The following is a 17313-nucleotide window of genomic DNA, read 5'->3' on the forward strand; positions in this document are numbered from 1 at the left end:
ATAACAATTATTGCAACAGAACCGAATATATTAAATTAAAAGATAATGCGTTTACATGATGAATTTTTAAGCTGTTTACGTGTAATCTCGTGTTTTTTACGTCCCTTTTTATGATCCCAGCTTCTATATCTGTTTACCCGGTTCTCTCCCTTAATCCCTGGCCCGAAGCTTTGTAACGATATTGTCATAGTAGCATATACGAGGGTTCGTGCAGGGGGAGCAGTAAACAACCCGGGGTGGATCGATGTGTGTGGGTGATGCAACTTGTGACCAGTTCGTTTCCTGCGGGTGTCCGTAAACTGATAGATCGATTTTGCAGGTAGATTTCAGTCACATGTATTCGAAGGGAAACTTATATCGAGATTGGGGCCGCATTAAAAAGCATGAAGAAATTCACACGTGGCACGAGCCCGCACTGCCTACGTGAAAGCTAGGCATGCAGGTCGATCGAGGGTGGACCGGTTATACTCTGCATATGTTTACAACGCGATATACCAAAATATGAGTTAATTTTAATGTATGTTGCTAATATAGATGTGCACACATATTTGCCAACTTACTTGACAAAATTGTACGTTGAAAGCTTGTAAAATGGCGGTATGATTTTTAAACGCGCGCGAACAGCAAGACTTTTTCAGGGGGCAGTACATTAAATAGTGTTTGGCAAAAGCCGATTTTGCAAATAACTGCTGGGTAATATATTAATAAAACGCTAGCGATAATATAAAAGCAGCATTCAATAAATAACAATTATTGCAACAGAACCGAATATAATAAATTAAAAGATAATGCGTTTACATGATGAATTTTTAAGCTGTTTACGTGTAACCTCGGGTTTTTTACGTCCCTTTTTAAGATCCCAGCTTCTATATCTGTTTACCCGGTTCTCTCCTCTAATCCCCAACCCGAAGCTTTGTAACGGTATTGTCATACTCGCGTATACGAGGGTTCGTGCAGGGAAAGCAGTAAACAACCCGGGGTGGATCGACGTGTGTGGGTGATGCAACTTGTGACCAGTTCGTTTCCTGCGGGTGTCCGTAAACTGATGGATCGATTTTGCAGGTAGACTTCAGTCACATGTATTCGAAGGGAAACTTATATCGAGATTGGGGCCACATTAAAAAGCATGAAAGCTTTCACACGCGGCACGAGCCCGCACTGCCTACGTGAAAGCTAGGCATGCAGGTCGATCGAGGGTGGACCGGTTATACTCTGCATATGTTAACAATGCGATATAGCAAAATATGAGTTAATTTTAATGTATGTTGCTAATATAGATGTGCACACGTATTTGCCAACTTACTTGACAAAATTGTACGTTGAAAGCTTGTAAAATGGCGGTATGATTTTTAAACGCGCGCGAACAGCAAGACTTTTTCAGGGGGCAGTACATTAAATAGTGTTTGGCAGAAGCCGATTTTGCAAATAACTGCTGGGTAATATATTAATAAAACGCTAGCGCTAATATAAAAGCAGCATTCAATAAATAACAATTATTGCAACAGAACCGAATATATTAAATTAAAAGATAATGCGTTTACATGATGAAATTTTAAGCTGTTTACGTGTAACCTCGGGTTTTTTACGTCCCTTTTTAAGATCCCAGCTTCTATATCTGTTTACCCGGTTCTCTCCTCTAATCCCCAACCCGAAGCTTTGTAACGGTATTGTCATACTAGCGTATACGAGGGTTCATGCAGGGAAAGCAGTAAACAACCCGGGGTGGATCGACGTGTGTGGGTGATGCAACTTGTGACCAGTTCGTTTCCTGCGGGTGTCCGTAAACTGATGGATCGATTTTGCAGGTAGACTTCAGTCACATGTATTCGAAGGGAAACTTATATCGAGATTGGGGCCACATTAAAAAGCATGAAAGCTTTGACACGCGGCACGAGCCCGCACTGCCTACGTGAAAGCTAGGCATGCAGGTCGATCGAGGGTGGACCGGTTATACTCTGCATATGTTAACAATGCGATATAGCAAAATATGAGTTAATTTTAATGTATGTTGCTAATATAGATGTGCACACGTATTTGCCAACTTACTTGACAAAATTGTATGTTGAAAGCTTGTAAAATGGCGGTATGATTTTTAAACGCGCGCGAACAGCAATACTTTTTCAGGGGGCAGTACATTAAATAGTGTTTGGCAGAAGCCGATTTTGCAAATAACTGCTGGGTAATATATTAATAAAACGCTAGCGCTAATATAAAAGCAGCATTCAATAAATAACAATTATTGCAACAGAACCGAATATATTAAATTAAAAGATAATGCGTTTACATGATGAATTTTTAAGCTGTTTACGTGTAACCTCGCTTTTTTTATGTCCCTTTTTAAGATCCCAGCTTCTATATCTGTTTACCCGGTTCTCTCCCCTAATCCCCAACCCGAAGCTTTGTAACGGTATTGTCATACTAGCTTATACGAGGGTTCGTGCAGGGAGAGCAGTAAACAACCCGGGGTGGATCGACGTGTGTGGGTGATGCAACTTGTGACCAGTTCGTTTCCTGCGGGTGTCCGTAAACTGATGGATCGATTTTGCAGGTAGACTTCAGTCACATGTATTCGAAGGGAAACTTATATCGAGATTGGGGCCGCATTAAAAAGCATGAAAGCTTTCACACGCGGCACGAGCCCGCACTGCCTACGTGAAAGCTAGGCATGCAGGTCGATCGAGGGTGGACCGGTTATACTCTGCATATGTTAACAATGCGATATAGCAAAATATGAGTTAATTTTAATGTATGTTGCTAATATAGATGTGCACACGTATTTGCCAACTTACTTGACAAAATTGTACGTTGAAAGCTTGTAAAATGGCGGTATGATTTTTAAACACGCGCGAACAGCAAGACTTTTTCAGGGGGCAGTACATTAAATAGTGTTTGGCAAAAGCCGATTTTGCAAATAACTGCTGGGTAATATATTAATAAAACGCTAGCGCTAATATAAAAGCAGCATTCAATAAATCACAATTATTGAAACAGAACCAAATATATTAAATTAAAAGATAATGCGTTTACATGATGAATTTTTAAGCTGTTTACGTGTAACCTCGGGTTTTTTACGTCCCTTTTTAAGATCCCAGCTTCTATATCTGTTTACCCGGTTCTCTCCACTAATCCCCAACCCGAAGCTTTGTAACGATATTGTCATACTAGCGTATATGAGGGTTCGTGCAGTGGGAGCAGTAAACAACCCGGGGTGGATCGACGTGTGTGGGTGATGCAACTTACATTGAGCCAATTAAAGTTATAAAGCGGAAGATATGTAATGCACTTCAGCAAAGCAAGCTCGAGTCTGTGCAGGTGGCTCTGTGGCGCTGCAATATATATATATATTTGCTTTGCATATAGCAGCCAGCTGTTGACGTGTAACCTCGACTTTTTTACTTTCCCTTTCTAAGATCCCAGCTTCCATCTCTCTTTACCTCGTTCCCTACCCTACTCCCTGACTAGAAGCTTTGTGGCGATATTGTCATACTAGCGTTTGCGGAGGCATCTGCAGGGAGAGCAGTAAAGAACGAAGTGTGGATTGACGTGTGTGGGTGATGCAACTTCTGGCGGGTATAATTTAAAATGGTAACCTGAATTGTAACAACGCACGTAAACAGCAAGACTTTTGTGGGGCCAGTAAATGACATAACGAATTAATAGTAAATACACTTCAATGTTGCCAGTAAATATATGGCCAGATATTAGCAAATAGGTAAAAAACAGATTACAAAAAAAAAATCATGATGACAATTGCTAAGGCGCATTAATGTAGTCAGATAGTACTTACGTTAATTTTGCGAGTTGAACTGCAAACTCCTTTTCTCCGTAAACGGTATGTAGAAGAGTGCACCGAAATTATTCTGCAGAAAAAGCAGTTATATATAATATTTGTACATACAAGAGCAATGGAAATGTAAAAATTGTGTCTTCAGGCAACATTATATAATGCGATGCTAAAATTAAGTACATCGCGTTAGTCCTTTTAAATAATTTGTAAAATTACTATAAAAAATAAATTAACAAATGTTAATAATGAAAGACCAAAACGTACCTTTTGCAAAGAGATGGCAAACGTGACAAAGTTCAGCACTAACCAAGTCGCGATGTGTTTAGCAATAGTGATACTTCTAGTTAAGTACGTTTCTTCTCATCAGATAAGACCTTCGAAGCAATAAAATGCAAGGAAAAGTAACAAATGCATAGTACTAGTGTGGAAATGTCAACGTGTGACAGGAAGCGGTCTGCTATCCATCAATGTAAATAAAAGATCAAAGGTCAGCTATAGTATCCAAACTGGTTAGTTTCGTTTCTTCAAATCGTGTAAAATACTTTCGGTTCTTCAAATCGTATAAAATGCTAAGAAACGTATAGCAGATGACAAAAAAGCACAATTTTAAACTAAAATAGCTAACGAAATTTGAAATGTGCAAATAAGGAAAGTATATGTAAAACAACACAACGCATTTTTAGGTAAAAAGTGCTATAAACTTCTAAGCGCAGTGTTCAACAACATAAAGAACGAATGAATTATAAAAGCGCCTCCTTTTGCTATTGTGCTGTAAATCTACCCACCACGCTAAGTTTTTAAAGCAAAAAACAATATTAAGCGAGACATAGCGACCTCTGCACGTATGTTTCACTATATTGCATAAGATATTATTTGCAGTAATATGGGCTATCGTTCATGTACATTGTTTTGTTTATTAAATAGACGTATTGAGCCCGGCTGAGTGACAAAGTATACTGCACCCCCTACACCAATAATATAGCGCGCCCTCACAGTGTGAACGATTTAAAGAAAACGTTTGTAATGTATAATGTACGGCGCCGTGCTGTAAGCCACCGATATTTAAATGTGCATATAATAAGCAACATGCCATGTACGTGGTTTTGCACCACGCTGTTTTCTATGTAAAAAAATAAAAAGACATAAGTGCTGTGAGCCAAAAACATTTAAACGTGCATCTAATGAGCAACTTGCCATATATTGTGTAAGATATTATTTTGCAGTAATAGGAGCTATTGTTATTTTTCAAATAGACGCACTGAACCCGCAAAAGTGACCAAATATACTGCGCCCGCCACAACAGTAATATAGCACGCCCCCACACCGCTAACAATTTAAAGAAAACGTTCGTAATGTCTAAATTAGGCATGCGTGCTGTGAGCCACGACCTTAGCGCGCCCCCACCCCGGTAACCATTGTGCAAATACATTCAATCTATAACGTAAGCAGCCGTGCTATAAGGCGCAGATATTTAAATGTGCACATAATACAGCATCATGCCATGTAGCACATAATTAAGCAACATGCCATGTACAGCCTTTGCCAACACGCTATGTTTTTTATTGTAAAAATATGTAAGTTGAAAATATTGAAATGTGCACATAATTAAGAAACATGCCATGTACAGCGATTCCCACCACGCAATTGTATGCCATGTACAGCATTTCCCACCTCGCTATATTTTTTTATCTAAAAATGTGGAAGTACATTCAAACATTTAACTTGTTATTTTTGAAATAGACGCACTGAGCCCGCAAAAGTGACCAAATATACTGCGCCCGCCACAACCGTAATATAGCACGACCCCACACCGCTAACAATTTAAAGAAAACGTTTGTGCCATGTACAGCGTTTGCCAACACGCTATGTTTCTTAATGTAAAAATCTGTAAGTTGAAAATATTGAAATGTGCACATAATTAAGAAACATGCCATGTACAGCCATTCCCACCACGCAATTTTATGCCATGTACAGCATGTACTAGTGTGGAAATGTCAACGTGTGACAGGAGGCGGTCTGCTATCCATCAATGTAAATAAAAGATCAAAGGTCAGCTATAGTATCCAAACTGGTTAGTTTAGTTTCTTCAACTCGTGTAAAATAGTTTCGTTTCTTCAAATCGTGTAAAATGCAAGAAACGTATAGCAGATGACAAAAAAGCACAATTTTAGACTAAAATAGCTAACGAAATTTTAAATGTGCAAATAAGGAAAGTATATGTAAAACAACACAATGCATTTTTAGGTAAAAAGTGCTATAAACTTCTAGGCGCAGTGTTCAACAACATAAAGAACGAATGAATTATAAAAGCGCCTCCTTTTGCTATTGTGCTGTAAATCTACCCACCACGCTAAGTTTTTAAAGCAAAAAACAATATTAAGCGAGACATAGCGACCTCTGCACGTATGTTTCACTATATTGCATAAGATATTATTTGCAGTAATATGGGCTATCGTTCATGTACATTGTTTTGTTTATTAAATAGACGTATTGAGCCCGGCTGAGTGACAAAGTATACTGCACCCCCTACACCAATAATATAGCGCGCCCTCACAGTGTGAACGATTTAAAGAAAACGTTTGTAATGTATAATGTACGGCGCCGTGCTGTAAGCCACCGATATTTAAATGTGCATATAATAAGCAACATGCCATGTACGTGGTTTTGCACCACGCTGTTTTCTATGTAAAAAAATAAAAAGACATAAGTGCTGTGAGCCAAAAACATTTAAACGTGCATCTAATGAGCAACTTGCCATATATTGTGTAAGATATTATTTTGCAGTAATAGGAGCTATTGTTATTTTTCAAATAGACGCACTGAACCCGCAAAAGTGACCAAATATACTCAGCCCGCCACAACAGTAATATAGCACGCCCCCACACCGCTAACAATTTAAAGAAAACGTTCGTAATGTCTAAATTAGGCATGCGTGCTGTGAGCCACGACCTTAGCGCGCCCCCACTCCGGTAACCATTGTGCAAATACATTCAATCTATAACGTAAGCAGCCGTGCTATAAGGCGCAGAAATTAAAATGTGCACATAATACAGCATCATGCCATGTACAGCATTTCCCACCACGCTATGTTTTTTTATGTAAAAATGTGCAAGTACATTCAAACATTTAACTTGCCTACTTTTACGTATTGAGCCCGCAAAACGCATTGAGCATTGTATACTGGTTGTACACGAAAGTGCATTAGTGCCTACTTTTATTACGATTGGCCCGAAATTAACTGAATGAGACACGATGCACGTACACTTTAGACGTTATTGTTTATTAATAAACAAACGGATTTCTTTTTGTGAAGTTCAAAACTGATACACACATTGACGCCAGCAAGTTTCATATTTAGTTACATTCAAAATAACGACTACAGCACGCTCCAGGACGCAAGCTACGATGACAACATGCCGAAAAGTATCACAGCATGACATGTCACACCATCACACTATTTAGCAGCACGTTCCGCCGTAAGCAAATGTCACAGCCTCACACTATTTAGCAGCACTTTAACGGGCCGCTTAATTCAAGATTCCTTAGTAAGTCACAGACGCATTGACGCCAGCTCCTTTGAAATACCTGCGCCACAAATAAATGACTATGTAAAGCGCGCCCGCCACTACACGCCGTACATTAATCCCCAAATCCCAGACGCATTGACGCCAGCCCCTTAAAGCTAAACTGACTTTTAAGCAAGCGCCCGGCACTCCACGTGAACAACTACCAGACCCATTGACGCCTGCACCTTGAAAGTGAAACTGACTATGAGGCAAAGACCCGATTCACGGGGGAAAAAAAATAACTTTGTAAAGCCACACACGTTAGATGCAGTCAAGGCGCGCTCACGAGGTCAAATCTCCACCAGGAGAAGCTCTTGACAATCTGTCTGCAGCAGCAAAAGCGAAACTGACTATGAGGCAAACACCCGATTCACGGGAAAAAAAAATGAAACTGTAACTTTTTAAAGCCACACACATTAGATGCAGTCAAGGCGCGCTCACGAGGTCAAATCTCCACCAGGAGAAGCTCGTGACAGTCTGTCTCCAGCAGCAGAAGCTCGTAACAGTCTGCTGTCCACATTCCCCAGAAAGTGGCAACATAAGTTGCCTCGCATAGACAGCAAAAGCTTCGCTTTTGCTTTCGTCTAGGCGAGACCTAAAAAACGGGGTGTGTGCTACTGACACCTAACAAACAAATTGTAAAATGTTAACTTTTCCACAGCTTAGCCTAAATGTATTCTAAATGTATCTCCTTTAGGCTGTAATCCTCCTTAGTATGTTAGATTTGGAATAAACGGCTTGGTTGTGTCCTGCCAAAAGAAATTGTAAATGTTGTTTGTGTAAGCACATTGTATTATGTAAAGCTTAAGTATTGTACAAGAGGTGACTATGGAACATGCCTGGGTCGTGTGACGGTACTGATTTAGCTGGAGCCAAATTGTTTGTTTTTCTGTTTCAAAATCTGTAAAGTTTTGAAATTCCTGTTGCTAAAATTGTGTGCTTACAATACAATATGGACAAATAACAGCCAGCTGTGTTTAAAAATGGCGCCTGACTCAAATTGCAGTGAAGTGATCCTGAATTGTGGCTCAATATGCAAAAGATACAAGCTTTATCAGTAACTCGCACATGCTTCTACAGATGCTCAAACAGGGATTGTTTAAAAAAGTTTGAATGCCAGAGCAGCGCGGGTGAAAGTAATGCAGCGTTCCTGAAAGCTAAAGAAAACGACCCGATTAGAAATCGGGTACAAATCTTCAGGTTCACAACAGTTTATCACAATAGTGTTTGTTTGCTTGCCAAGGAGGAATAAAACATTATCAAAGCGCGGCTGAATCTACTGCGAGGTTCTCTTAAGGAAGCAGAACCGTTTAAGGGTCGGATATAATTGGTTGCGCGAGCAATGATTTATGAGGCAAAAGTCTTGTTATTACTGCGCGCTGCTGTCAGCTTCTTGCAAAGGGGAACCTTATCACTTGTCTGGTTTCTGAAGCTCATCCCGGTTCAAACAAATGAGGCTGTGGTCAGTTACTCTTTGAAAAACGAAGGTGGTATATGATTTTCGGTGTTAAAAGTAAGCACCGGCATGGATTCTTTGAATGGGAAAACATGAATGTGGCCGAATGCATTCTGGGCAATTCCCTGCATGCATGATGACTTTTGAACAGCTGGAAGCTTATGTGTTTATCTATATTCTAGCGATCTCGGACATCTCATTTAACCCTTTTAAGACTTTGTCAAATTTCATTATAAGATAGGCTTCTTTTTGTAATAGTGAATTTTCCAGGTCACCCCCTCGAGGATTGGGTATGATGGCACTAGGGTGACCAACTGGCATTGGTGCAAATTCAGGACGGTGAGTGTAAAAATTCAGGACAAAGGGTCAAAATTCAGGACACAAATTCAGGACAGGAGGTCAAAATTCAGGACAAAACTTCAGGACAATTGGATAAGTTTTACAGACACATCAGAGGTCGCGCAGTAGTATATAAGTAAGCCCAGCCATATCCAAACATATTCAACCATTTGCAAACCTATCCATCATGTATCCTTCCATCTATCATTTCACTCATCCATCCCTTCATCCATCCTTTCTCTCATCCATACTTTATCCATCCATCCACCCTTTCACCCTATCCATCTGCACACTCATCCATCCACTCTTCTACCCATCCATCCATTCATGCATCCATCCAGCCATTTACCCTTTCACCCATTCAGCCATCCTTTCTCTTACTCACCCATCCACACAGTCACTCATCCTTCCACCCATCCACCCTTTCAGTCATCCATAATCCTTCCTTTCTCTCTCCATCGACCCTTTCCCTTAGCAATCCTTCCTTCCATCCACCCACCCATCGACTCATCCACTCATGAATCCATCCATTGACCCTATAACTCATCCATCCTTTCTCTCATCCATTTATCCTTTCACTCCTTCACTAATCTGCTCATCCCTTTGTCCATCTACCCTCCCTTTCACTCACTCATCCATCCTTACATCCACCCTTTCACTCATCCGTCCATCCATTCACCCTTGTATTTATCAATTCATGAATCCATGCATCATTTCACTCATCCATCCACCCACCCACTCACTCACCCACCTTTTCACTCATCCATCCACCCTTTTACCCATCCAGCTACCCTTCCACTCGTACATCCAACTATTTACCTTTTCTCTCTTCCATCCTTCTCACTCATCTCATCAATCCGTCCATCCTCTCTCATTGTCCATCTATTCAATCTTTCATTCATCCATTCACCCTTTCACTAATTCATCCAGCCATCCACCCATCCCTTCACTTACTCACTCGCCCACCTTTTCATATTCATTTTGAGCTGAGCCTTTTTGAGAAGAGGCCCATCAAGAACTTCACCCTCACTGCAGGAGCCATTCCAGGACTGGGACAGAAGCCACCCAGGGCGGAGACATGATCCACCACAGGGGGGACAGGAGCCATCACAGGCGGGAGGGGGGACAGGAGCCACCACATGGGGGAGACAGGAGCCATCACTGGGGGTGAGGGGGGGCAGGAGGGGGAACAGGATCCACCAGGATGGGCACAGGGGTGGGCATGCAGTATTCTAGCATCATCTTGGTCTCTTCTAGGGTGGGGTAGGGCTCCTCACCCCCTCCTGGACAAGACACCGAGAAGACAGTCTCTCTTCCCAAAATGTTAGTTTTGCATCCCCCACTGTGATGTACAGTACTTAAAGGAGATACTCCAAGAGAACTGATTTAACAGATTGTCCTCCATACTTTGTTAATCAGTGTGGTGCGATTGTGCCATTTCTGTATTTTATTACATTATAGACTGCATGTTTGAAGAACCGAGGGTTGTTTACAATTTAGTGACAGTAATTAAGTTCTGTGCTGTGAAGAGAACCACGTGCTGGCTCGGTGTAATCCAGGCCGGTTGTAGGATGTTTGGGTCCCTGGGCAGAAAGGGAATGTCTCACACAAATTGCAGAGACATGAGACATTCAGGGCTGTTTGCATCTAAATAGATGCCATTGCTCCTGAAGCTCCAGCCCCTCCCTCTCAGTCACCTTCAAGCACCTCTTAACAGCTCATCAAGGGCTGGAGGTGTGAGGGTTGCCATCCCGCTGTGCCTCTCCAATGCTAATAGGTATCTAAGCTTTGTTACAGCATCAGAGTCAAGAAGGGAGGTGGGTGGAAGCTGTGCTGGCACAAGGGAGGTGCGACCGGTGCCTGGTTAAAATTACGGACAAATGGCGTCCGTTAAAGAATCCTTCACGGACAACGGACAGACGGACGAAATTACGGACTGCCCGTGAAATTTACGGACGGTTGGTCACCCCAGATGGCACAGAGCACTGTCCACTTGAAGTCTTTGTCAGTATGACTTTTTTCAACAAAATGGTTCAACATGTGAGTGTTTTGTTTTTGAACCTGGAGCGATATTGTATGATTCTTTGTTTCACCTCTTGGTTGGTGTTGCCGATGTAGATCTTCTGGCATGGACATGGTATGGCATACACCACATTTCTAGTTTTTCAGTTAGTGAATTCATTATGTTGCCAACTGATCTGTCTGTCTTTGAAGGTGGTACCTTCAATGCTTGAACTGCATAAGAGCAGTTACCACACTTGTGGTGTCCTTGTCCTGGATTTAAATTGAGCATGGAGCGAAGTGTGTCTGGTCATCAGGTCTCCAATTCTGTTGCACAGACTATTTGTTACCCAATTCTGCGGTTCTTTATGAGTGCAAATAACGGTGGTCCTATGCTTCTTATAGATCGTTCTATTAGGTGCCAATTGCTATTAATAATCTTTTTGAAAGAGTTGGTATGAGGTCCAAATGTGGTCAAGCACACCAAGCGTTCAGTCGGTGGCTTTTGCATTTTGATGCGTAAGTGCTCTTGGGTGTATACCACACCCGTTTCATTGAGTGTTTTAAGAGTTTTTTGGGATAACCTCTTTCTTTCCGTTTTTCAACAAGTACTTCCGCAGGGAGCTCGTAATCCTCTCTTCTTGTACAATTACATCTAATACGTAAAAACTGTCTGTATGGCAGATTATTTATTTATTTATTTTTTTCAATTTATTTTAGGAGTGTTATATAGCGCTAGCTGGACCCGAGGGTATCAGAGCGCTTCACAGCATGTACAGTTATGTGCAAATATATAATACAAATATTATGATAGAACATGCCGGTTCGAGACAGATATAGATCAGACACAGGAGCGAACAAGCAAGGGGCGGGTAGGGTGTCGATCATTCAAGACGAGCGTCCAATAGGATTCTTTGTTCAAAAAGGACGGGAGATCAAGAGGTTTTCTGGGTCGTGTCAGCGTCCACAGTCATAAGATTACAGTAAAATGGAGAGCCCTCTAAGGTGCTTCCTTGGCTCTTATCGATTTGCTCGAGAACGGTCTAGGAAGAGGACTTTGAGCAGGTTCTTGAATTTAGGGAATGAGGGGATCGTCCTGATGTGAAGGAGGAGAAGATGGAGTTCCAGATTTTTGGGGCTTTTCCAGCAAAAGATTTAGATGCGTTTTTTTGCTTACGAGTTTTCAGTGGGATGAGTAGTAGAGTGTTGGAGCTCCTGAGGTTTCTGGACTGGCCGTCCCTTTTGAGTTTGGCGGCTAAGTATTCCGGTTTGCCTGTGTGCAGGGCTTTATGCGTGAGGCAGGCTGTTCTAAAGTTGGCTCGCAATTCAATTGGGAGCCATTTAAGTTCCCTGAGTGCAAGAGAGATACGGTCGAATTTCTTAGTTCCATTGACCATTCTTGCTGCAGCATTGAAGGTTGTTTTCAAGGGGGCGAGGTGAGATTTTGCTGTCCAGGTCAGGGCTGCGATCCCATAGTCAATTCTGGAGAGCACCAGTGCTTGAGTGGCTTGTTGAAGATCCTTAGGGGGAAGGAAGGGTTTTATTTTGTACAGTACTTTCAAGTTGAGAAAAGCACTTTTGGCGGATCTTGTAATGTGTTTTTTCAAGTCCAGTTTCGGGTCTAGGGTGGTACCTAGAGATTTTACTGAGTCCGCCGGGGTGAGGGTACCATTGAGGGCGTCAATGGCTTTGAGCCATTCTTCAACTTGGGGGTTTTCATCTCTGTTGGAGATGATAAGTACTTCTGTTTTCTCTTGATTGAGTTTTAGGTGGTTGATTGTGAGCCAGTATTGAACCTCTTTAAGCATGACATTTAGTCTGGGAATGTCGTCAATGGAGGTAGTTTTCAGATATAGCTGCGTATCATCCGCGTATAAGTGGAAAGGGATGTTAGAATTACTGAGTAGTGTGGTAAGGGGTTCCATGTAAATATTGAAAAGCTGTGGGGAGAGAACTGACCCTTGTGGGACACTTCCATTGACTGGGTGGAGGTTGGACTCAAAGTTTTACATTTTTATACTTTGTGAGCGGTTGTGTAGAAAGGAAGAGAACCAGCGGAGGACAGTCTCTTCAAGACCAGCCCTTTCTTGGAGGACCTTGAGGAGCAGAGAGTGATTGACTGTATCGAATGATGCAGATAAGTCTAGGAGGATAAGACAGCAGCATTGATCCGAGTCCAGTGACTTGTGTAGATCGTCTAAGACATTGAGGATTGCGGTTTCAGTGCTGAAGCCTTTTCTGAAGCCCTATTGATGGGCATTTAGGAGATTGATGTAATCCAGGTATTGGGTCAGCTGAGGGAGTTCACATCTTTCCAGGATTTTGGACAGACGGTGTACGTTCGATACAGGTCTAAAGTTGTTCATATCCTCAGTGTCTAGCCCTGGTTTTTTCAGTAGTGGCGTGACTTGGTCTATTTTGAGGCAGTCTGGTACGATTACAGAGCTCAGTAAGCTGTTAATGATCTTGCACGATAACGGGGCTAGGACGAGCTTTAGGTCCTTGGCCTGGCGCGGGGGAAGCTGATCTTGGGCGTGGGATGAGGGTTTAACATTGGAGATTAGATTGACTACCTCTGCTACCTGAATGAGGATGAAGGAGGACCAGTGTTTTGGGGGGTTCACATGGGGGGGAGAGACTTTGGCCAAGAGAGATATCGATCTTGGCGATTTTATCGTTGAAATTTTTGGGATGGTGGCTTGTATATTGTAGAGCATTGTTCTTGTCCATTGGTTTGGTATGAAGGGTCGTGATTAATCCCGTTGGTGATGATTTAACTTCCATATCAAGGAAAGCTAAGCTTTTTCTGCTGTTTGTCAGATTTAATTGTATGTCTGGATTGCGGTTAGTGAGCCATGTATGAAACTCGTTTAATAGCGACTCATCTCCTTCCCAGATACACCACACATCGTTAATGTACTGGTGCCATTTGACGATTCGCTCTTGAAAGGGATTATTGTTGTAGATGTAATGATGTTTGTACCTGGCCATGTATAATACTGCCATCTCTAGAGTAAAGGGACAACCCATGGCAGTCCCTTTGATTTGAATGAAAAAATCATTGTCAAATTTGAAAACGTTTTTTCGTAGGCAAAGTGACGCTAATCAGAGAATGAATTCCGTGGGGACTCTGTGAGGTCTTGGTCTTTGTTTTAAATATAATTCAATTGAATCCAAAGTGTCTTCTTGAGGGATTTGAGTATAAAAGGAAGCCATATCCATTGATACTAGGATGTGGAGTGATGGATCGAATTCAAAGCCTTCAGTTTTGTTGATAAATTCCATAGTGTCTCTCAAGTATGAGGGGACTTCTGGCTGAAAAGGTTTAAAAAATGTATCAACATATTTGTCGAGCGATTCTAAGATGGATTCGCAACCAGAAACAATTGGTCGGCCAGGCGGCTGTGTAGCATTTTTGTGTACTTTTAGTAAAAAATACATTACTGGTATGCGTGGATGTTTGTTTATTAGATACTGAGCCTCTTTTGGGCCAAAATTTCCAGATCAATTTAAAAAATGTATAATTTGGTTGTTAGGTGTCAGTAACGCACACCCCGTTTTTTCATTGCTTTTGAACAGACACCACCATGTCCAGGTCCTGATGAAAACCTCATAACGGTTGCGGGGTTGGAAACGCGTCGACCGCGGCATATGGGACAAGACACCTTCGAATGCTCAGGGAGAAAGCCCATCATTAATTGCTCTCCTTTTGATAACACTATGAATTATAGACCCCAGAGCTGTACACTCAGGCAGGAAACATTACATATTTAGTGTCTGTATATTTTGCCCATTCTCCGCCTAAGTGTGATTATTACTTTTCAGTCACGAACTGGTGTTCTACGTTGTGCATTCAAACTTGTATAATTTATTTATTTTTGTACCAGTTGTTGATGTTTTATGTACACTTGTGAGATGTTTTTGTCAGCAAATTGTCTGAATTTGTCCTTTATGATGACATGATGAAAATGTATTCAACATTTTTCTAAAAAAGTTAAAAGAAAAGTGAAATAAATCACACAAGATTGTGAATTTATGACATTGGCTCGTCATTTTTTTCTATCATTCAGCATCTCCGGCAGTCCTGCTAGCTCCCCTAATGGTGTCTGGTGTGTGTAGCAAGTCCTGATAGTGAATAACAAATTTCATTTTTCACTATTGCAAGTCTACCTGTTCGAATAGGCCAGAATGGGCAGTTTGAGTAAAACATCTTATAGTCCTAACTGACTCAGGGAACTAGGGAAAAAGGTTCAGGGGATAAGGCACAAGTGCTCAACACCCTGGGAAGGTGAAATCAGTAGAGTTAAGAAGAGATCTCTCCGCGAATTCAGGACATGGTCTGCTAAACTATTCTATGGAACTCATAATTAATATAAGAAAGGAAGTTCTGGAAGCCTCATCACATCAGTTTGCCCAAAATGGTCTAATCAGCAGATTATTGTTCCCTAGGAGCAGGTAGACTTCTTAGTTTCCCGGCGCTGGACAAAGGAACACACATCTGCTCAATTTTGGATGCATCGCTGGTCCTGTCTGCCTGTTACAGGAGGATATCTCTCACCAGCACGGTTTTCGGGTCCAAAGCCAAATTCCAGTTAATTTCTAGCTATCTATCAGTTTCAGTACAATAACAATAGGCCTAATCTAGCTAACGATGAGCTCGATAAGAAACCTGCAGAAGGAAAAAAACATGAATCTTGCAGAACGTTTTATAAATATGAAATGCATGCAACTTGGGCCTGATTACAAGTTAGGCTAACTTTAGAAAACATATGTTCCAAGCAAATACAGTTAGTATTAGTAAGCACAACCACCTACTACATTTGATTAATACTAATAATTGTACACAGATTAATATGGGTAAACACTGAGCATAATTTGCACACAACTTTATTGGGAACTAAATTATGCAGCTCCAAGCCTCTTCACCCAGAGTTTCCATCTTGGTACCTGGGACGAAGGTTAGCCTGTAACAGCAAAAGGCTCAATGATGGGTATTGACAACATACCTCTGTAGAATACTTCAGTGGCCCCAGGTATTGATTAAGCCTGGGCGGAGTTCACAGAGTTTTGCTATGGGGAACTGCGCAAAGTGCAAAAAAAACTCTGTGGAACTCTGCATGCGGGGGAATATGTTAGGCAAATGCAGTTTTCAGTGATTTTCTGTGCCGGGTGTTTGTCCGCACTCTGGAATCATAGCGAATGGCACCATGCACAGCGCAAGCGGGGGCTGCTTCCTTTCTCTAGCTCAAGTAGATTTTTTACTCAAGCAGAAGCTTTCTAAAAGTGAACAAACAGTTTCTCAACTTGAGCTGTCACGAGCATACGCAACCACTCGCAATGAGAAATATGACCGTCCGTGTTGAGAAATCTTGACTGGAGGTTGGTTTTCCATGCTCGTGCTCGCCAACTTTACTTTGACGATCGCGAACAAGGAAAAATCTAGCTGGGAAGTGGATTTTCCTCGTTCACCAACTTGATGTTGACGAGCGAGGAAAAAAACTCTGCATTGTTTTCAGAGCTCTGTGAGCTCCGCGTAACGCTGAGTACGGAAGCCTCCACAAACTCCGTTAGAGGAGCTGAGTTCACCGCCCAGGCTTAATATTGATACGTCTCATAGCTTTGTGACTCCCCTAGGCATGATAGATCACTAAGTGGCTTGTGCCCAATGGGTTTGTTATGCAATTGAGTCTTACAGTTACTTCCAAACATTAAAGGGTGATCCGCGGCCATCCAAGCCGGTCAAACCATTTTACTGAGACGCTGATGCCTATTCTGTACCAGGGGACGGGCCCTCATTCAACCCAAGAACAATTAATATCTATGAGATGCTCACCACATTCACCCATGGGCTCCATCATTTTGTGCAATGCACTGTGCTGTACCTGTTGTGTTTGTGGTGGAAGACTGCACAACCACTGCCTTTGGCATACTTGTTCTCTGTGCATGGGGGGCTCTTGCACTGCTCCTGTCTATGTTGCAGTGGGTGTCTGTGTGTGTTTGTGTAAGTGTATGTGTTTGAGAGATAGGGATATGTGTGAGTGTGAAAGGGCTGCACTGCTACTTTCCCTGCTGTAACTGTGCTATAACTCTGACAGAATCTTACTGCAGTTGCTTTTTCGGTGCCTGTGTCATCTTTTAGTGAAGCTTTCCTGTGTGGCGATGAG

This window comes from Lissotriton vulgaris, chromosome 4_1 (assembly GCF_964263255.1).
Source record: "Lissotriton vulgaris chromosome 4_1, aLisVul1.2, whole genome shotgun sequence".
In the NCBI taxonomy this organism is placed as follows: Eukaryota; Metazoa; Chordata; class Amphibia; order Caudata; family Salamandridae; genus Lissotriton; species Lissotriton vulgaris.